Source organism: Strix uralensis, chromosome Z (genome assembly GCF_047716275.1).
Source record: "Strix uralensis isolate ZFMK-TIS-50842 chromosome Z, bStrUra1, whole genome shotgun sequence".
Taxonomy (NCBI): domain Eukaryota; kingdom Metazoa; phylum Chordata; class Aves; order Strigiformes; family Strigidae; genus Strix; species Strix uralensis.
Window position 1 is genome coordinate 67,705,245 of NC_134012.1, and position 23,182 is coordinate 67,728,426.

Genomic DNA, 23,182 nt, shown 5'->3' on the forward strand with positions numbered 1-23,182 from the left:
TGTGGTTATGTTTCCCTTTTGCAGTCAGCAGGAACTTCACTGGACTGCCACAGCTTCTCAAATATGGTGGATAGTGGCTTAGCAACTTCATATGCCAGTTCCCTCAGGACCCTTGGATGCATCTCATCAGGTCCCATGGGCTTGTGCACCTTCAGGTTCCTTACAGGGTCTAGAACCTGATCTTCACAGAATCACAGAGTCACAGAATCGTCTAGGTTGGAAAAGACCTTGAAGATCATCTAGTCCAACCATTAGCCCAACATTGACAGTTCTCAGCTACACCAGATCCCTCAGCGCTATGTCAACCTGACTCTTAAACACCTCCAGGGATGGGGACTCCACCACCTCCCTGGGCAGCCCATTCCAACACCCAACAACCCGTTCTGTAAAGAAATGCTTCCTAATATCCAGTGTAAACCTTCCCTTGTGCAACTTGAGGCCATTACCTCTTGTCCTATCACTTGGTACTTGGTTAAAGAGACTCATCCCCAGTTCTCTGCAGCCTCCTTTCAGGTAGTTGTAGAGGGCGATGAGGTCTCCCCTCAGCCTCCTCTTCTCCACACTAAACAACCCCAGTTCCCTCAGCCACTCCTCGTACGACATGTGCTCCAGACCCTTCACCAGCTTTGTTGCCCTTCTCTGGACATGCTCGAGTAATTCAATGTCCTTTTTATAGTGAGGGGCCCAAAGCTGCACTCAGGAATCAAGGTGCAGCCTCACCAGTGCCAAGTACAGGGGCAAGATCCCTTCCCTGTCCCTGCTGGCCACGCTATTGCTGATACAAGCCAGGATACCATTGGCCTTCTTGGCCACCTGGGCACACTGCTGGCTCATGTTCAGCCGGCTGTCAATCAACACCCCCAGGTCCCTCTCTGACTGGCAGCTCTCCAGCCACTCCTCCCCAAGCCTGTAGCGCTGCTGGGGCTTGTTGTGGCCCAAGTGCAGCACCCGGCATTTGGCCTTATTGAAACTCCTACAGTTGGCCTTAGCCCATCGCTCCAGCCTGTCCAGATCTCTCTGCAGAGCCTCCCTACCCTCAAGCAGATCAACACTCCCACCCAACTTGGTGTCACCTGCAAACTTACTGAGGGTGCACTCGATCCCCTCGTCTAGATCATTAATAAAGATGTTAAACAGGAGTGGCCCCAAAACCGAGCCCTGGGGACACCACTCGTGACCGGCCTCCAACTGGATTTAACTCCATTCACCACAACTCTTTGGGCCCGGCCATCCAGCCAGTTTTTTACCCAGCAAAGCGTGTGCCTATCCAAGCCTTGAGCAGCCAGTTTTGCCAGGAGAATGCTGTGGGAAACGGTGTCAAAGGCCTTACTAAAGTCAAGGTAGACAACATCCACAGCCTTTCCCTCATCCAATAAGCAGGTCGCCCTGTCGTAGAAGGAGATCAGGTTTGTCAAGCAGGACCTGCCTTTCATAAACCCATGCTGACTGGGCCTGATCATCTGGTTGTCCCGCATGTGTTGTGTGATGGTACTCAGGATGAGCTGCTCCATCAGCTTCCCGGGCACCGAAGTCAAGCTGACAGGCCTGTAATTTCCCAGATCATCCTTCCAACCCTTCTTATAGATGGGCGTCACATTGGCCAATTTCCAATCTGTCAGGACCTCCCCGGTCAGCCAGGACTGCTGGTAAATGAAGGAAAGCGGCTTGGCGAGCACCCCAGCCAGCTCCTTCAGCACCCTCGGGTGTATCCCATCCGGTCCCATAGACTTGTGTGTGTCTGTGTGATGCAGTAGGTCACTGACTATCTCCTCCTGGAATTCGGGGGGGTCATTCTCCCAGTCTCTGTCTTCTGGCTGAGGAGGCTGGATTCCCTCAGTACAACTAGTCTTGCTATTAAAGATTGAGGCAAAGAAGGCATTAAGGACTTCAGCCTTCTCCTCATCACTTGTTACCATGTTTCCTCCTGCATCTAGCAGGGGATGGAGACTCTCCCTGGTCTTTCTTTTGCTACTGACATACTTATAGAAACATTTCTTGTTATACCTGATTGCTGAAGCCAGATTAATTTCCAGCTGGGGTTTAGACCTCCTGATTTCTGCCCTGCATAGCCCCACAGCCTCTTTGTAATCACTGTGAGTGGCTAGCCCCTTCTTCCAAAGGCTGTAAACTCTCCTTTTCTCCCTGAGTTCCAGCCAAAACTCCTGTTCAGCCAGGGTTGTCTTCTCTGTTGCTGGCTTCTCTTATAGCACCTGGGGACTGCCTGTTCCTGAGCCATTAAGACTTCCTTCTTAAAGAGTGTCCAGCCTTCCTGGACCCCTATACCCTTCAGGATCGTCTCTCAAGGGATCCTTTCAAGCAGGTGCCTAAACAAGACAAAGTCAGCCCTTTTGAAGTCCAGGATGGCAGTTCTGCTTAGCCCTCTCCTGTCCTCTCTAAGAATAGAGAACTCTATTATTTCATGATCGCTGTGCCCTAGTCGGCCTCTGACCACCACATCATCCACCAGTCCTTCTCTGTTCACAAAGAGGAGATCCAGCAGGGCACCTTCTCTGGTCAGTTCTCTCACCAGCTGCGTCAGGAAGTTATCTCCCACACATTCCAGGAATCTCTGGGACTGGTCCCGCTCTGCTGTGTTGTATTTCCAGCAGATGTCTGGGAAGTTAAAGTCTCCCACAAGAACAAGGACAAGCGATCATGAGATTTTTCCTAGGTGCCTATAGAATATTTCATCCACCTCTCGTTCCTGGTTGGGTGGCCTATAGTAGACTCCTACTACAACATCTGCCCTGTTGGCCTTCCCCTTGATTCTAATGCAAAGACACTCTACCCTGTCTTCACTACACTTGTGCTCAAAGCAATCATAACAGTCCCTGACATACAGCACCACCCCACCACCTCTCCTTCCTTGTCTGTCCCTCCTAAAGAGCTTGTAGCCATCAATTGCACACTCCAGTCATGGGAGACATCCCACCATGTTTCTGTAATAGCCACGACATCATAATTGTCCTATTTCATCATGGCTTCAAGCTCCTCCTGTTTGTTACCCATGCTGTGTGCATTGGTATACATGCACTTCAGATGGGCGGATGTTTTGCCCCCTTCCCCCTTCAAATCTAGTTTAAAGCTCTCTCAATGAGCCCAGCTAACTCCTGCCCCAAGATCCTCTTCCCCCTCTGGGACAGGTGCATTCCATCTAATGACAAAAGGTCTGGTGCCCTGTATACCAACCCATGATTGAAAAATCCAAAGCCCTGACGGTAACACCAGTCTTGGAGCCACAAGTTCATCTGTTGAGTTCTCTGGTATTGTTTTTCATCCATCCCCCCAACTGAAGGGATGGAGGAGAACACAATTTGTGCCCCTGACCCCTTAATCACTTTCCCCAAGGACCTGAATTCTCTCTTCATTGCTTTAGGACATCTCCTGGTAATGTCGTCACTACCTGCCTGAAAAGCCCAGGAGAGGGTAGTAGTCCTTGGGTCTCACTAGAGCGGGGAGTTTTGCCTTGAGGTCCTTGACGTGGGTCCCAGGGAGGCAGCAGACTTCCCTATGAAACGGGTCTGGTCTGCATATGGGGCCTTCTGTACCCCTCAGAATGGAGTCACCCACTACAATGACTCTTCTGGGGTTGTTTTTAGAACTCGTTTTAATACCTGGTGTAGAATGACCCGGCCTTGGTGGACCTTGGTCTTCCTCCTTGTTTGTCTCATTTTCTTCCTGAGTTCTACAGGAGACTAATACAGTCTGTCTAGGATGCCTTAAATACACAATTTCTTCCTAGCTTTCATGCTTATAGTTCTGTATCTCTGCTAAACTTCTCTGTGTGAGATTGGTAAGAATTCCTTGTAACTGTTGTGTTCTGGTAAAGCATGTCAGATTCAGCAGAACTGCATACATGAACTAGTTGGCTGTATCTAAGTTTGTCATCAGCCTAGTAAAATCAGAAGTAGTTCTCTTGTGCTAATATAAACTAAGGTTTGAAGGAGTTGTTTTATCAGCTCAATTTTCAGGGGGGCCTATGGAAGGGCCTATTCCTGATTAATCCAATTGCTGTTCTGGGTCTTCATTTCTATTAAGTATGCCCAATTTCTGTAAAAAGAAATACTTTAAGATGTGATTCATGAACAGAACCAAAGTTGCTTTAGATGGTAAATGGGTTTTGCTTTCCTCTTCTTATTTTCTCAATTTCATTTTGTTGGAAAGAAGTGGAGATAGGAGGATATCATACAGACAGTGCCTTCATGTCCAGCTTGATTCTTCAGTGTATTATTAGGCACGATACATTCAAGAATTCCAAACATCTGTCTTCTGTAGGAATCTGAATTTGCTCAACATAAGGGCCATGCTGAAATCGAACATCTTCCAACAATCTAGACAGTGAATGCAAGCTTTACTGGAAATGAATACTCTTAATTTATAAGGTGCATCGTCATTTCTAAGGTCTAAATGAAGTCTTACAAAGACTAGCAAGAGAGAAACAGCATTTTACACTAAGATGAGAATCAAAAATGTGTTGTAAGTAGTAATTTGCATTTGTTCTGATAAAACAGTCAAATGCCTTTTGTGAAATGTGTGAAAATGTCCAGCAAGGAACAGATAGCAGTATGAACACTGACAGAGAAATTCATTACTATTCTCAGGCAAGAACAGCCTATTGCACACTGATCTGCAAGTGGGTTTTATCTACTGTCGGGAAATAGAATATGATGATCAAAATACCATATCAAATAAAAACTGCTGCAACCAAGTTTGATAAACTAGTGCATGCATATGTCCAACAACTTCTGTGAAGGAGGAACATAATAGGTTACATAATAGAGGAGGAACAGAATAGGTTGTCCAGATAGATATCAGTGACAAGTGGTGTGCCTCAGGGGTCTGTATTGCGTACTGGGACCAGTGCTGTTTAATACCTTCATTGACGACATAGAGGCATCAAGTGCACCCTCAGCAAATTTGCAGATGACACCAAGCTGAGTGGTGTGGTTGACGTGCCTGAGGGAAGGGATGCCACCCAGAGGGACCTGGACAAACTTGAGAAGTGGGCCCATGTGAACCTTGTGAGGTTCAACAAGGCCAAGTGCAAGGTCCTGTACCTGGGTCGGGTCAACCCCTGGTATCAATACCGGCTGGGGGATGAAGGGATTGAGAGCAGCACTGTGAAGAACTTGGGAGGTACTGGTGGATGAAAGGCTGGACATGAGCTGGCATTGTGCTCTTGCAGCCCAGAAAGCTGACTGCATCCTGGGGTGCATAAAAGAAGCGTGGCCAGCAGGTCGAGGGAGGTGATTCTGACCCTCTGTTCTGCTCTGGTGAGATCCCACCTGCAGAACCACATCCATCTCTGGGACCCCTAGGACAAGAAAAACACGGACCTGTTGGAGCAGGTCCAGAGGAGGGCCAGAAAAATGATCAGAGGGATGGAACACCTCTCCTAGGAGGTCAGACTGAGTGGGTTGGTGTTGTCCAGCCTGGAGAAGAGATGTTTCTGTGGCCTTTTCATACTTAAAGGGAGCTTAAAAGAAAGATGGGGACAGATTTATAGTAGGGCCTGTCACGACAGGACAAGAGGTAACGGTTTTAAACTAGAAGAGGGTAGATTCAGACTAGTTATAAGGAAGAATTTTTTACAGTGAGAGTGGTGAAACACTGGCATAGGTTACCCAGAGAGGTGGTAGGTGCCCTTTTCAAGGTCAGGTTGAATGGGGCTTTGAGCAACCTGATCTCGTTGAAGATGTCCCTGATCATTGCAGGGGGGTTGGACTAGGTGACCATGAAAGGTCCCTTCTAATCAAACCATACTATGATTTTTGATTCTATGAAAAAATGTTTCTTTAAAGTTGTTGAAGCATGCTGTCAAGGTAGTTGAGAGAGCCTTACTGACCCTGGGAGGTGATAGTGCCAACGGCATGTAGTTCTTATGGTAGGACCCTAAAAGCAAGAAACATGCATCCACTTTGTTGTCATTAGCTGAAACTTTATCAAACTTTCTGGCATACTTTTCCATGATAAATTACGTACAAATTGTTCCTTGTGGTAGTCACTTCAATCAGAGTCACCTTCAGATTTTTCCTTCCCTTAAAATAAGACCACTACCAAACAGTTGAATATCAAGGCTGGATTAGATAGTCTTGCAGATTTTTTCTATTCGTTGGGCTTTTTTGGGCCAAATTTGGAATAAAATCACTGAAAGATTTTTTTGATACAAAGATCTTTGGCACACATTCTCTTTTCTGAAAATTTCATTCATTTATGGTCCTTGGATGTTTATGGAATTATATGGAAGTATTTTTGAGTGTCTCTCAGTAGAATCTGAGTATACCTGTAAGTCACTTAACAAGAAGATTATGCTGAGCAAGTTGAAGACATGAATTTATATGGTTCTTCTATTGTCATAGCAGAATGTCAGAAAAATCCAAGGTGAAGAAGTTCATTTTGTGTTGAAGAGAATGTAGTTTCCTGGCAACTTCTCTCTCACAGGAGTGACTTCTGTAATTCAAACATTGTTTGTATGAAAACTTTGCTATCTTTACTTACCAGCCACCCATCCTGCACCAAAGCTTAGTTCTGACTCTCCCAAAGCGAGCTGTTGTCCTGAAAAGGAGGTAATTTTTCTCTGGCGTTCACTTTCTAGCTCATGAAAGCTTAAAACAGCAGGAGACGGGCTTAGCACTTTACTTGATATTTTCAAGTTAACCCAAAGGAACTAATGGAGCATGGGAGAAAGACCCATCTTTCTGAGCAGCTGCCTCTGTATTAGCTGGGGAATGTTCTTTGGCTTCAATCCAATTATCCAATGTATTTTTAGGCCCCTTTAATTCAGTCTAGCAGCTGAAAACAAGGAGAGGTAGCTCATGTGATATGTTTAACTCGTAGCAGACCCCACCAGCAGCAATGAGAATCAGCATGTCAGAAAGAAGGATCAGCAGTGAACTGCCCTTTTCACAATAGCCTCTTCTATAGTGCTTGTGGATTTTTAAAATCAATTTAGGCTTCAGAGTCTGATAATATGCAAAGGATTGCTGGTGACCTTATCACCAAACTTGAATCTGAGTTTTGAAGCAATATTGCATAGTTCCAAAGATTTACATTCTGATAGTTTGGGTATCCTCTCCTGTAACTAGTACACATATGCTTTATTTCTATACTGGACCTTCTGCATTAAAAAATTCAGGATCAGGTTGGATTCTTCTGAATCCATCTCTTCCAAGCATAATCCAGATGTCTTGTAGATGGCTTTGGTTTAGAACTGATTTGCCAGAAGAACAGTTTCTTAGAAATCAAATGTGCTGATTTTTCCATTCCCTTATCTTTACCTATATCTCCTGCTTATTTCAGACTGAAGCTTTATGTGAGTAACTTTGGCAAGAACTGGATCATAATTGGGTTTAGAAGAAGCTGAAACATAAAGGCTGTTAAAAAAAAAATCAATGCTAATATCTATTAAATAAGAAGATACAGATGCCAAATGCTAAAGAGTTTAGCAAGACCGAACAAAAATATAGTGCTAAAAGGCTATACTTAAGAAAAGCAGAGAAATTTCAGAAAACAAACCCATGCATTGCTATTGAGAGAAGTTGCTGTATACAGACACAGGAAACAAGTTTCTAAATTGTGCATTGCTATGTATGTGTTCTTGTCCTCAAATGCAAACTGAATGGAGCACAAGGTTAATGAACTTCAGATCAAGCTGAAGCAAGCACACAAGAAGTCAGGACAAAGTGAAGTAACTCCTGGAAATGCTATACAGTGAGCTATTACTATAGCAAGAGGAGAAAACCCAGACTGCTGTCAGAAACGAACTAGGAATATGGTTCTGACACTAGTACAACCTTACTGTTGATGACCTAAGAGATGACATGCTGCATTTCTGAGTCTGTAGCCAGTCTATATGGATGTCTATGAAATCAGTGCTGTAAGGAAAAGTAATGATTAAGAAGGTCAATCTGGGTAAGACCCCTGGGGATATGTTTGCAGCATGAACTACAAGAATGCAATCAGGCATTTCAAGTTATTAATGAGATGTTCTTCTGATATCTTTAAACAGTGCTGATTTTTTTTTTTACCCAAGCTGAAATGATGTGGGGAAGAATGGGATTATGTTTGAGCAGTTCAGTAATGTCAGAAAGAAATAAACAAGATACTCATAGTAAAATGCATCTTTGCTTCATGGTATGCTGTAAAGTACTCGTGTCAGGCAATACAGAATTTAACCACCTCTAGTGCAGGCAACAGGGAGCTTCTTATTGCTCCTCTAGGGGCATCAGCCTGGTGCGGCTACTTGATCTTATTTATAGTGAAAGGAAAGAGCAAGAAAACTTAAAAAAATTATAGGTTGTCTTTGGCACAGAGTGTGTCTGACTCAGTAAATCAAGACTGCTAAAGAAGAGAGAGGAGAACACTGGCTATCACAAAGGTCTGTAAAAATTGAATCTGATGCATGCAGAATGATTTTTGTATAATACAGCAACTTGAAGTGAATCTGATATGTAATGGACACTGAGTGAACCAAAAAAAAGCTACTACTTAAGTTGCATAATGTATAATTAAGCTGTGGAACTCATTGCCTCAGGTAGAAATGCTAGAAATGGAAAGCAATTTTTAGATACCGGTTCTGACACAGTCAGGCCTCATAGAACGTTTTGTCAGATGGTAGAAGAGTATTATGGGTACATTATATAGTACATGCCTGACCTATCCTCAGATTTTCTCTAGGCATGTATTCTTGACATCTACTCTTGGCAGGCCCTGTTAGCCAAAGAAAGGTACACGGCCCCCTCCTACCAAAAATTATGCAGCTGATGTTTCTGGGAAATTACAGGGATCAGTGCATCTGGAAGTGCGAAGAATCCTTCGCCCTAGGGCTTCACCCTCGAAAATCCCCCTTCCATGACCATGTTGCCTTCCCTATCAGGCAAACAAAAGGCTACTGGGGTAAAGAGACCGTTGGGTTGATCCTGTATTGCAGTAGTAATGTTTATATTTGCTTCTGAAAAGCAGGCCCTTGCTTTGTTAGTGTTTGCTCTCTTATAAATTAGAAGTCATTCTTTTGCCTCCATGCAGTTCATTCTGCTATTTGTAGAATGCTTTCAGGAGCCCAGGCGAAAGGGTATTCTAGACGCATGAATTATTACTATTAGTATTGAGCACAGTTGTTTTGTTGAGGCCTTTATTCTAGCTGAAAATTGGTTTGACTGAAAGGAAACATATTTTTGCAAGAAAACTATAGCGGTGGAAACTGTTTTTAACTCTGAGTAGCAAAGAAAGCCAACTACTTTTCTTTTAAAAAATGGATTTTATTCTGTGAAATTTATCTTCCCCTTTATTTTAATTAGAAGTATTACTATTTATGGAAAACTGATGTTTAATTCATCATGGAAAAATGGTAAAAACCTTAAATAAAATGAATAGTTTTGGGGAAAAAGTAATTTTCCCAGTTGCATTCTACCCATTTGCTTAGTATTGACAGAAAATTTTCTTTGAAGCTGTCATCTCATTCAGAGAGCAGACTTTGAGGTTAATGAAAATTTTCAGCAAAGACCTGCTCTGTGTGTAAAATGCATCCATTTTTTCTTTTTTTTTTCAAGCCAAATAGTTTTTTGAAAGAATCATCATACTGCAGCTAGAAATTTTCTGTGATAATACAGTATTTTGAAATCTTTGGTAGTGGAGAGAAAGTTTCTTACCTTTTCAGGTTGTGGTCATGTGCTAATATTACTGATGACTTGCCTTGATTGTTTAGGTTTCAGGTAAGAGTTTTATTTCTATACTCTGGTCATAAAAGAGGTTTTGTTATTTTCTGATGTAAGCCACATTAAAATAAGTATTGTTCTAATGTTGGAGGGCCTCAAAAAGCTTCAGGCTGAAGAAGAAAAAAAGAATGGTTTAGTCTTATTTACACCAGTCCTGTCCCTTTTCCTTTCCAATGTTAAGCTGATGCTAAAAGCACCTGCTTAAGCCTATCCCATAGTGCTATTAATAGTGAGGGAGTATTGATTTTTTTTAATTGTACAAACTCATGCCATTCTACTTCTTATTTTATAAGAACAGAGCATCTCAAGCAAGTGGCAAAAGCATTTGTTTACCTGCTTTGCGGTTGGTGTTATGGAAACATAAACACTGTTGAAAGACAAAGCAAAATGGGAAAAGTGTTGAAACTGGCATGGATGCAGTGTTAAGCTTCCACCTTGATACCGAAGTCTCAGCAACCAAAAGAAACATCTGCAGCAGAGGAAGGTGAGTTTTCTTATTCTCTGGTCTGTAGTGCCCCACTCAAGAGTATTACCTGATGGTTGTCAAGACTGTGACTTGTGTGATACGGACAGCTATTAAACATGGGAATCATCTTCCTATGGAGTCAGGACTGGGAGCTGTGTTTAGCTTTAGCTGAACATGAAGGTCGGCCTGGATATGAACAGTGAAAAGCCATGGGTCACCCTCCATGGCTCTCTTGGATCTGATTAAAGTACCTTACCTCATGTTATATTTATCTTGTTATGTTTATCAAATCTGAACTAGAAGAGTGCTACAAACCTCTCTTTTACCTGCCTGGTGTTATTTTGCCTCATATTATTACGACTGGTTAGTGAGCGGCAGAAATTTTGCTGCTTAGTGTGCTACTTTTCACACAAAAGTATGCTTTTTCATACAGCCAATAAATTCAGGACTGTTCAGCACAAAATGGGTGGGTTAGGCACCTCCAGTGTAATCTGTGAAATAGCCTGAATGCTTGTGTTGAACTGTCTGGAGAGCTTGACGTGAACAGTTTTGCTATTATTCCCAAAGGTCTTTGCCAAAGGAATTACAGATAAACAATGAGAAAGCTTAGGTCAAAAATCTCCTTTGGTATGATCATCACCAATTGTGATGGCATTCCCATAGAAAAAAAAAAATTGTCCCCATGTGCCCCAAAAACATTTAAGATGTGTTACAACTACCAAGATCAAAAAATGCAGATCCTGTTTCCAGCTCTGTTTGATTAGGCATTGGCAGTGGACTGAAAGCTCTAGGTACATCTATGCTAATTTAAAGCTTTAGCCCGAACAGTTAACAGAGAATGCCTGAAAAGATGCTGAACACATTTAATGTTTTATTCCCCTTGGGTGTACAAATTTCCAAAGCAGCTTTGGTAATCTCGGCCTGGAGATTCAGCATTGAGCGTACTGTCTGAGGGACTGTGTGTCCTTGGCTTGCAGTCAGGTGAGAAGAGGTGCTGGGTTCTGGGTTTGCATGTGCCTCTGCTTTTAGAAATAATTTGGGCAAGTGGAAGTACAGTTCTCTGGAACCATTGCAGTCTCTTCTATACGTGCATGTTTGGGCATATTTTAAAGCCTTTATTTCCTCAGCCATGAAATCTTCTTTGAGTGGTTGCATTCTGTCTTGTAAGCACTCTATTTAGGGATTTTCCAACATGTATTTACAAGCCCATATGGATGTACTGAGGATCCAGCTGGAGAATAGGCCTTGCTGTAGCAATTCCTGGCTTCACTTTATTGTGAACATCTTGCTACTCATAGGGATTTGGAGAGGGAAGGAGCACAGTGGGAAATGACATCCACAATTCCCAGTGGCATGGACCAAAGCTGGATGCCTGAGAGTCCTTTAGAAAGTCTTTCTATGGAATGGGCATTCTTAACATTTTCTCTGCTGGTAATAAAGCCATGCTACTTCCATCAACACATTCAGCTCTTCTCATTTTACCCTCTCTCTCCACTCACTGTCATCATCTAAGACAGTCTTTAACCAAAAATAGATTAAACTAACCTGTTCTGTTGTGTATTTGCAGCTTGCCTAGGTAAATGTGTTTCAACTGATGACCTGTAGCTTGTTAAGCCATGCCAATCCTTTGTCCACACTCTGACTGATAAATTTTTAATTGCCTGCTAAATTAAACTGTTCTTTCCACCTTCCCATGGATGGTTATTTTCTTTTATCTCCTTTTACATTCACATTGCAAAGTAACAATATTGTAACTATTTTTAAAAAGAATGAAATTTGCCTGTGAGACATTCAATCTTAAGAGCTCTAAGGTGGCATGCAACAGTGTCATCCTGTGAAATACGGGAGAAAGGTACGAAAGGAATGTGAAGGTAAAGCCATGAGTGTGTAAACACACAACACACTTGATTTAAGAAGGGAGGAGTCATCCTGATGTCAGCTGAGACAGATGTGAACCTGAAGATCAGTGTGTAGAGTAGAAGTGTACAGGTTTTGTGTGTCATGGCTAAGGCTCTGATTAAAGAGACCAAGTAAGTCAGTTGCCCAGTATGGAATGTATTACAGTATCACAGATACACTTGTAATCCTTAATTAAGACAGCAAGGACCAGAATGTGAGAAGTGTTATCCATGTAGTAATACTCCACCTGCAGTGACAAATACTTGTCTTCCAGTCTTCACCTCCACAATCCAACATTCCCACCCCTCAGAAGCTGAAGTTATGATTTCCAAGGTATGGATTTTGCTGAGAAGCATGAGAGGTGGTACACATGCCCTCTGAACTGTGTAAGACCTGTGTAGGGGAGAGGCTGAGCTTGAGGTGGTGGAACACACTATTAAGCTGCTCTCTTCATTTAGGGAGGTAATGTCCACTCTTGTCTCTGTGGTTCTGGTAGTCCCACCATCCCAATGCCTCAAGGGGAGGAAGAGTCTGCAACTTGATTCCTTGTCTGAGCAGTGCTTCTCCTTGTGAGTTCCACTGTGCTGCCTGCACACACAGCCTTGATCATGTCTTTTAACTTTAATATTTGAAAATATATGAGGAAAAAAACCCACTGTCTGGATTGTTTCTAGATTATCATCTGTTCTGCCTTATTAGTGTGTTTTCTGCCACCATTTGGGGTTTTCCTAGAGTGTTCCCATGGCTCTGAAAACACAAGTACTAGCCCAGGCATTTCCACCCTTGTCTAGCCTAAGGGCAGTAGTACTGATAAAGCAGTGTACTCTGAGAAACATTGAGGTATCTCTGTCAGCCCTGAAAACAGAAACAGAGAGGTCGGTTCAGCTTTTTAACTTGTCTGGCCACAAGCAATCATGAAGGATGTTGCAAACAAGTGGTGGTGGCTATTCATTGAGCCAAGGGAACCCTGATGTTAAACAGTGTGTGGTATTCAAGATTTAGTGTAGAACGTGAACTAGGCTTTGCCCTAATACTTTTTATATGCAGCAGTCATGCTGCCGAAGCACATTCATTAAAATTTCTGTATGTCACATCCCGGAATTCCAACAGGATTTGTAGCTGTTCAGTTTCCTTACTCTTAGCACACATGCTTTCAGGCTGCGCTTCTGCACAGCCTGAGAGACACCTGCTGGTAAAAGCTACTGCTTTCACCATTTTGCATGAATACTGAATTTGAAACGCAGGCAGTCTAGAGAGTAATGACAGAGATGGCAGTAATATCACACATGTCAAGCAATTCAGGGTGTAAAGGGTTAACAGAAAACGAGTAAGTACAGAGACAGATAACTAGTCCAACTTAACCAACTGTCTAGTTGTAGAAACACACTTTTTGCACACACAACTGCTGCCCTGGTTTGAAAGCAAATGGGTCTGTTCAGGCTCATGTTTATGCAATTAAAAGGTGCTCCTTGACCCATCTGAAAGGGTCATGGGATCTATCAATACATTTTAGGATTTATTGTTTCTTTTGGTAAAAGTAGGGACTGATTTTTTCTTTTCCAAAACAAAGAAACAGTATTTGCTTTAAAAAGGAGCTGTGCTGGTCCAAATTGGCTGATGACCTAGTCCAAAAGCTGTCAGATTTTTCTTGTCTTTTCCAAAACTAGGAAAATATGATGACCAAGCTTGGAGGTCCTGTTTCGAGGAACAAAAGCCTTGCATTTCACCTCCTGCACTTAAGTGGTTTGTTACATCAACACAAAATAGACAAGATGAAAATGATCAACAGTAAGGTAGATCTAATAGTTGATTTGCATGTTTGTTTAACTGTTACGTCCAAGGAAGAGGTTTGCATTAGAATTTAGATTTATATATCATTTAAATTGCATGTAAATATTATATAATTTAAGTTGCTTATAAATTACAATTTATCTTTCACATGGCAGCTTTGCTAGTTATAATTGCTAGTTAAAATATGGTCAACCTGTCTCCAACCATATATGCATGCAAAAGTTCTGTTTCTTTCACTGACATTTGATGGAGGATAGAAATTTGCACTATCAGAACTAGCTGAAGCATAGCCAGACATCAGAGACGTTCTAAAGGACAAGCATCAGGTCTTTGGAACAATCCCCCACAGCACATTTTCAAAACAAGTCTCCTGACAATGAGTATCTGGATGTGAAAATGGCCCTGTGAAAGCCTGTCTCCAGTAGCCATTTTTGCACTCCCCAAACTGGCAACTTTTTATAAGTAACAGTCACATTCTCTGTGCCTTTCTGTATGTATATAAAATTTGCCATGGTTGAAGCCTGTCTTTTGGGAAGTTCCAGAGGTAATTGCCTGGAGTTGATGTACAGGGCTACTGTCAAAAGTATTTCAGCAACTCCTTGGCCAATTCCATGACAGTAAAATAGCTGACTGCCTTACACATTAGCTGGCCTAACTTAGGAGGAACAACTCAAAGGTTTTTAAAAGCAAATAATTATCATTCTTCCATTGCTTCCTGCCAGAAAGTTCTTCTGGCCCAAAAGGTTTCAAGGCAATGAGTGACTTTATTTTTCTCTGCATCTGTCTCTATTTATAGCTTATGAGTATTGGAAAATATGTGACAAGTAATCGGGAGAGGAATGGATTTTAGGCCTTCAAGCTCAAATATTTTGTTCAAGGGAGTTGTTCTTGATGAAAAGGACAGCCTGATGGCAAAGCCTTGAGAGGGAGTTGTGTTAAGCTGTGCTTAAGGTACACAGCTGAAAAGGGAAAGTGATTAGTTTCAGGAATAAATCTTCAGTGGACACAGAGGGTCCCCCATCACTTCCAAGTGTTCATCTGGAGCCCAGAAGCCTCTCTTGAAGTTCCCTTTTAGATATGATGAAATTCAGCAGCCTTTGTGGCCAGATCAAGAACTCTTTTTTCCTCATTGCGCATGACAGTAGTTGCAGTGTGAGAAAGTATTACTCAGTATCAGTAAGAAATACTCAATTTAATTAAGTACAATTAAAACTGTGTTCCATCGTGGGTTTCTTTCCTCACAACACAGTTTCCCATGGTCATTTTATCTGCTGATGGATGACTGAATCCCCAGCTGGAACAGGCTGGCAAAATTAATCCAAAATCCTTGAAGTCAAGGTGATTTAAATGGACAAGAGATCTTTTCCTAAGGTTTGCAGACATCGGGCACTTGGCCTTCAGACTCTGAGCTGTAAAATCCTTATCTTGGTAAAGTTAGCAGCGTCTTCACTGACTTCAGCAGAAGCAGGCCTTACATCATTACTGCTCAACTATGATCCTTTGAATCATTTCACTCTCTACGGCATACAGTTATATGTCATGTGATTATTCCACTGCTTGTTTTTCAGGTTTTCTCTCATTTCCTTCTGCTTTTCTACTAGAAATTATATGTTACCTGCACAGTTTTATATTCCATCAGAGTCTACTTTGAAATGCATTGGTCTTACTTACAATTTTTAACACTACTCGTTCCTCCTGCTCCTTCTAATTTTCAGTTCCACAATCTGGGCTGGGATGTAAAAACACCTTTCCTAAAAGTGTCATAGTACTTCATCTGGGAACTTATTGGAGGTAATGTCCAGTCACAAAATCTCAGTGTAGGTCCAAAGTTGGTCAGAAATTGTATCTGGGAGCTTGATCCCTTATGGACTTTTATTAATAAAAGAGGTAAAAAGGAGCAAAATATTTAATCTTGGATTATGTTTTACAAATTTTCCTGAGCTATTGTTTTTCAAGTTTGGGGTTTTGTTCTAAAATCATCTCTCTTCCCTCTTAAAAAGAAGAAGTAAATCAAGGTAAACAAACTTAAAACATGTCTGTGACACAAGGTTCATTTATAATTCAGCTGACAGGACTGCCTGATCCCAGAGAAGATGGAGAATGGTGAAAGTAACTTTCTACTGCTGTTATGTCACTTTGATTTGCATATGTTCGTGAATGCATTCACTTTAGGTACTGGTTGTGCTTCCTGTTAGAGGAGGCTTTGGGTCTGTGTCATTCTCTTTGGAATGGTTGTTCAAGTTGTATCCTGCAAGAGTAAAGTGTGTATGTGTAATGTATAATATATATGCATGCAAAGAGTATTTGAAATCAAAAAGATATATCCTGTATTCTTTGAAATATCTAAAATACAGGACCAGATGATGGTTTCAGCTGCAGTCAGCTGGGTAGATGGTATCAGTAATATATAAATTTGGCCTAATGCCTGTATATTGTGATACTTGATATTTTTGGCAAACTACATAAACAAATTTTGTGGTATTATTCTTGGCAAACAACATGAATACCACTCTTGCTAAACAACATGAATACCACTCTTGCTTTATTCTCTTTGTGTCCACAAACATTTTATGGCAAGTATTAATAAAATCAATAAAATATGAGACCATGTACACTGCAGAACCCATTAGGTCATGTATTTTGGCACTCTGCTAGGCTGCAAGGTCTGCCACAAACTTGGTGAGTTGTACTTAATGCTGACAGCATTTCCCATGCAGTATAAGTCAGATATCCTTTCCCTTTGCAAATAGTGGTGTATATTTGACTTAGTGGGTAGTGATGGTATGGTACACTAGTCCTAGACTTGTTTACCTAACCAAGACCTGTGTGTAAAATTGACATGTGTAAAATTGACATGTTTAAAATATGCCTTTATTAGGATTTTTAAAGTGCATTTACACCACTGTTGCATTCATGTGCTTTTTTCCCATCCTGCCCTTGCCCACCAGACAAAACTTTCTACCTTTTGTAGCAGACCCCAACACCCAAGCGTCTCAAGAACCTAAGGACTTCTGCTGTTACAGCTATGCTAAGAAGTTAACGGTAACAACACCTCTTCTACCAACCCTTCCTCTTTCACTGTCTCCTTCTGCCCCACTGCTACTGCTGGCTCTGATCAGCATAAAGTACCATCAATTGCCACGAGTAACGGTCTCTTCTTGGAAGATCTCCCTGGGAAGTCTGAGACTTTGGCTTCTCCATCAGTATTTTGTTTTGCAGATGATGGCTCTGGCATGTGTCATTCAGTTATCAGAGCAGAAGACAAGGATTTTTGTGCATGCTGAAGTTCCTTTTGCAGCAATGCCCTGGGGATATGAATAGGAACCTGCCTGCAAGTCTCTTTTGATCCTGAAACTCCCAGTAACTGATTGATAAATGGGAGGTAGTTACCTTATATCTCTGTGGATATGACACTTGATTCTTAGAAATTACTGTGTACTGGAATTTCAGATGGGCTGCATGCACAATGTATCTTAGCTTTGGCCTTCTAAGTACCAAGCTTAACGAACCGCTAGTAACCCAGATGATTATTATACCTAATACATGTATTTGGTTGGTTTTCAGCATTTCTCAGCAATGCTTAGATGTCAAATTTACTGGAATCAGTGGAAGGACTCCATCTAGCAGCTATACCCTAAATCAGTGGTGAAGCCAGGAAGTGTCTACAGATAACCTGATGGCCAGATCAATTCTGCTGTAGGTTACTAACATGATCTTGGACGGACTGCTAATGGACTGAGATACTGTTCAAAAGAAGAAAAAAAAGGTACAGCCAGAAGTACTTTGATAATGCTTTCTGTTATTAAAATCTTTCTTTTAATTCACTTTTGTCTATGCTTTCCCTATCAAAAATCAGCATTTGCATCTTTATATGTTGGTCACTCCCCACCCACGTAAACGATGTCTGAGAAAACTAACTTAAGACAAAGCTTGAAATGGTTATGAAGGGAACCATAAGATGCAGTTACCTACAATAATAGGGACTCTGTCTGAGAACTGAGGGTGCCATTTTCAGTCCTGCGTTTCCAAGACACTGCTGTGTGGATGCCGTAGGAATTCAAAAGATACAAGTCTGCATGTACCTGCTGCAGTACTTTGATGTATTTATAATGTTATTCTAGAGTAGCAGCAAGACTCTGACAAATTCTTGTTATTTATAATCGGTGCTGGCTGTACCTGGCTGTACATTTTCACCAGAAATCTTGAAGGATATGGAAGATGGAGGACAATATTAGAATGTCTTGCCCCTGCTACTCCCATCCTTAGGTAATCACCTGGAACTGAGCATCGAAGGAACCCATCTGTTCTGTCTTGCCCGAAGGGGAATTGAGTATAGGTGGGTTATCAGCTCCTTCAGTGCATGTAGCAACACGACAGAAATGTTTACATAAATCTTTTTGCACTGGGATGTATCATGACATGGTACAGAATTTTTAAAAGCAACCATGTAATAAAGATCTCAAAAGATGGATACTATCAGAAATTACTTCTCTTTCATCTGTTGATATTAAGGATATGCTCTAACATGGCAGTTGATTGTCGACAGATTAAAGTGTTGTCCTGATTTAAAACAAGTGAGACTCTGAAGCACAAATACTTCTCTGTCAGTTCTCTATTTCTGCAATGGTTCTGGATTAAAGCCAAAAAATTAGCTTTGTTTAAGCCCCCTCTAACAATTGGCAATAGAGTTGGTGGGAAATAACCTAGTTGGCTAAGTGTCCCATGCTGATCTCTTGTCTACTTTGGCTTTGTTTTGCAGAATTTGTTTTGACGAATTTTGCACTCTGCTCCCCCAAAAGTCTTTTCTGAATGGCAAATGATCTGCCACAGAATCTTCTTGTGCCCGCAGACAGTACAGATGACTTCAGGGCTTTTATTTATTTTGATTCTCAGTGCCCTTATTTCTGAAAGACAAACAAATACAAAAAAGTAGACCAAATCAAACTGAAGTATTTAGAGTACAACTGGTGCCACCTTGGCCTCTGAATCTATGCTGACCTCATTGTGGACGCTGAAATGAAGGACCCCATGTTTGAAGCCACCCTCAGCAGGACAGAAAAGCTGCAAAGTTTGACAACTCTGGATGGTGCTGCTGACATTCTTTCGGATAAACTCACTGACTGGACACCCAGGTGGCTAACACTGAACAGTGACCGTGCGTTTTTGAGATGAGGGGAGGCAGGGGGTGGGGCTGGAAAAACAGAAAGTCCGGCACACATGAAAGCATAGGCCGGTCGTGCAACTTGGTTTTGAAGTTTGGCCTGGGAACAGAGGACATCTTCTGGGACACGTGGGGAAGAGGGGATGCCTCCAGCCCCCCACCCCCCCCGTCTTTCTGCACGGCTGTTCCTCGCCACAGGCCGCACCATACCCGTCCCCACGCGGCCCGCGCCTACTTGCGGCACGCGGAGGCAGCGAGTGTGGCGGGCCCGACGGTGGGCGGGGCCACGGGAGGCGGGCGCGGGAAAGCGCGCGCGCGGGCGCGCCCCGGCCCGGGCGGCGCCACGTGGCCGCGCCACGGCCGCCGCGCGCCCGCCGGCAGGTGGCGCGCGCTCGCCGCTGCCGCCGCCCGGCCGGCCCGAGGGCACGACGCCGTCCCGGTCCCGGTGCCGGTCCGCTGGCCGCCCTGCGGGAGGCACCGGGGGCGGGGGCCGCGGGGAGAGCACTGCTGCCGCGCGCCTCCGCGGCGCTCCAGCGGCGAGCTAGCACGCGCCCCCCGCGCCGCCCCGCCCCGCCCGCTGCCGCGGCCGCCCCGTGTTGCAAGCGGGAGGAGCCGCGAGCGGCGGGCGCCGCTGCCGCTTTTTCTTGCTGCTCCATCCGTTTGTGCTTCCGCCGCGGCTTTGAGGCCGGGCGAAGCGCCTCTCGCCGTGTGGTGGCCGAGCACCGGCCGTCTCCTGCCCCGGGGGAGCCTGCATCCCTCCGCGGGGTGCCAGCGTCTCAGCAGTGCTGCGGCCAGCCACCTGCAGAGCACGTGCTGCGGCACAACCCCACGAGGAGCTGGGAGCTGCCCCCAGGGGCTCTTCCACACGGACATCGCCTCCACTGAAGACGCGGGCAGTCACCACCATCCTGGGCTCTGTGGCTGACCAAGTTGTTTGAGGCTCATGTAGTGAGATCTGAGTTTTGGTTGCCCCCTTGGTTTTGTATTCTAATAATTTTACTTTTTTTTTTTATTTCAGCATAGATCTATTTTCCTTACACTAAGTTGCTTCCCATAGTACCACATGACTCCAGATGCTGGTGCTTCTTCATCAAGCTTGACACTACTCCATAAAGTATTACAAGATGCCACATACTTTAATCCTGCACTTTTTGAAATCTTTCTCCCGACTGTGTCAGTGACCCTCGTCTGGTCTGCATGAGCAAGTTTACAAACACATTAAAAGTTACTCTCACCAACACAGTTACCTTTTCCATGTGCATGGCACACATGCACACACAGTCCACACCTCCTGGAGGGGGTTTCTGCTGAGTTACATAAAGTTCTTCCCCTACTAACAAATGTTTAAGTGAATAGCTAACTTTGACCTACTGAGATTTCTTCTTTGCTCTCAACAGACAAGCCCAAACATCAGTCAGCTGTCTGACAGACTTTATACTTCTTTAGTGATGTGGTGTTTTTAAATCTGCGCATTAGCAATGTGCCCGGGTTTCAGTTCTGTTGAATGAAGTTACATTGGTAATGCCACCTGTCACTGACAGTGTAACCTTTTCATAGGCATTGTCTAATAAATACATACACAATAGTAGTACTTGCAAGTCAGATGGGTTTAGTTTCTTATGCATTAGCAATGTATGATAGTGTCGTTCTCCCAAAAAGCTGATTTTGTAAATAGCTTAAGTCTCATGCTGAAGACTTATTGAAGGAGATGTTCACTGCTAAGTGCATGGCAGTCTTTGCTTATTCTTAATGACAAATTATTAATACAATATAGGCAAATACATCATTTCAACAGCTCCTTGTTTTTTGCCATTCTCTCTGGTCTTGTCCTTGTAAATTCAATTTCACAGGCACAATCTGTAACGCAGCAGGTGCCAAGTGTAGCCTTCTTGTTTCATAGGATCCAACTGTCTGTGTGGGATTCATTTAGAGTAGCACAGGCAGCAATGAAAAAACTTGTATTTCTGTTACACAAAAAAAAGGTTGCTTCTCAATTAGTGTGCCCTTGTAGCTTGTTCCAGAGTTGTTAAAGACCACCTACTACCATGCTTCTATGCAAGCTGGTTCTGAAATCTTTATGAACTCAATGGAGAAAACAATGATGTTATCTGTGAGTGTGGCCTTGCTTTTGCAGGTAAATAGGTCAGGCCCAGATACTTAATGGTGCTGAAACCAAAGGAACTTAGGCATCTGAATACTTTTGAGGATTTGGACTTCAGTTCTTTATTGCGGTCTGTTATTAAGACTCCAGATCTTGGACTATTAATTACTGTTTATGGATTCTCTGTGACTTATGCCAAATGAATTGACATATGTGCATGTCCTAGTCCTGCTGTACGGAAAGGAACTAACTCATTGCCTCTACACTTTCTCCTGAGTTTTAGAGCAGATGCAGGCTAGTAGTCATTCTGTCCTGAATAATCTCATGGAGGTTTGCCTGGGGAAAGACTTTGTGTAGACACACATCCATGATATGTCTGCATGACAGAAACTACGCCCACAGAAAATTCATCCTAATTGACATTGCAGTAGTGATCAAGAAGGGCTGGGTGATTCATGGGACTGAACTGCATTTTGCCAGTGGGATGACTGTGCAGCTGGAGTTCACATCTACAGAACTCAGATGCAGAGATCTGTACATGAAGTTGGCAGAAGAAGGAGGGGTGAGCAAAGCTGAGGGTGCCAACACAAAGCCGAAGAGAAGTGCATGACCAAAGAGAGAAGTGACTATTTCCTATCAGCACCCTGTACTCTGCACCTGAACACCAGATCAAGCAGGATCTGCTCTGAGCAGGGATTTGTACCAGGGTGGGAATCAACAGAGATCACAAGGGCTGCTTTAAATTTGGAGGAAAAATTTTGAGCTTCAGTGTGTTTGGCTGCCCTGATTCAGGTCCCACGGCCAGACCTCGACTCCAGTGTGTGACAAAGCATGGCCACCCTAAGGAAGCTGAATGGTGAGTGAGGAACACCCAAAAGGCAGCCAGCTGGAAGGAAGCTTGCAAACACAGGAGGTTGTTGCAATCTCTTCTCTTCTCTGCAGAGCTGGTAGTGGACTCAGGGCTTTGGATAGGCACTTCCAAAATCCTCTCCCAAGAAAAAATGCTTGTGGTTATTTTGAAGTGAGCAAACCGAAAGCACCCTTTTGAAGTCAGCACAGCAGCAAGAGAGGGAGGCTGCTCTGCGGTAATTCAGAGTCTTTTATTCAGCAGGATAGTGGCCAGTGCACTCGTCTTGGAGACCTATGTAGGGAATGCAAAAGGCTCTTTGGCCATGAAAAGTAGTATATGTGCCAGCCTTGCATGTAGGTAGACCTGCTGATGGAAATCACTAGCTAGGGTCACACATATTTTAGTTGAACAATAACATATAAGATAGAGGACAGACAGTAGGATACTCCAAAACCCAGGTTTCCAAGGTGTTGTGCTGTCAGAATGGCTCATGTGATGCATGAGTTGCTTCCTGCCAGTTCTGAGGAGCAAACAGGTCAGGGAGCAGACTGCACTGATGGCTAGAGGATGTGGCTGTAATGGTGAAAAGTATTTGGCTGCTGGGCTGGCAAAGGGATGGGATCTTCAATCTCTGCTATTACTTCATTTTTTAAAAAAAGTATAATTAGTGCCATAGACAATGTTCCTAAGCCCCCCAGAGAGCACTGAGCCTTTTACTCTTTAGAGTCTAGCCATAAGGTTAGGAAAAGTAAAGTGGTACAAGCATTCCTCTGCCAACCGTTTTTAAGAGCATGCTAGGTTCAAGCAGCAGATATTGATGATGATGGGCTACAAGTACATCATAAAGCATTAGTTGCTCCTTAGGTACCTGGTTATGTGTAAGACTTGACTATTTTAGCCTAAGTGGGAGGAGAATTGTTTTATGACCTTATAATTAGCAGTTGTGTGAGATTAACAGCAAGACTTATTAAGTAATTTTTGATAGCACAGTTTTTGGTGGTTTTTTACATTGCTTAGTTAAAAAAAGAACACTTTAGCACATTTTATAACACAGCTTTAAACAAACAAACAGACAAACCTTATTTCAAGGGATGGTCCAGAGGTCTCTGCTACTGAGATTCATAGTACCTGAAGTGTATGAGAAACTTAAGAAAGCTGATGGTCTGGTAAAGAGTGGATTGGGCAGAGGACACACAGGCGA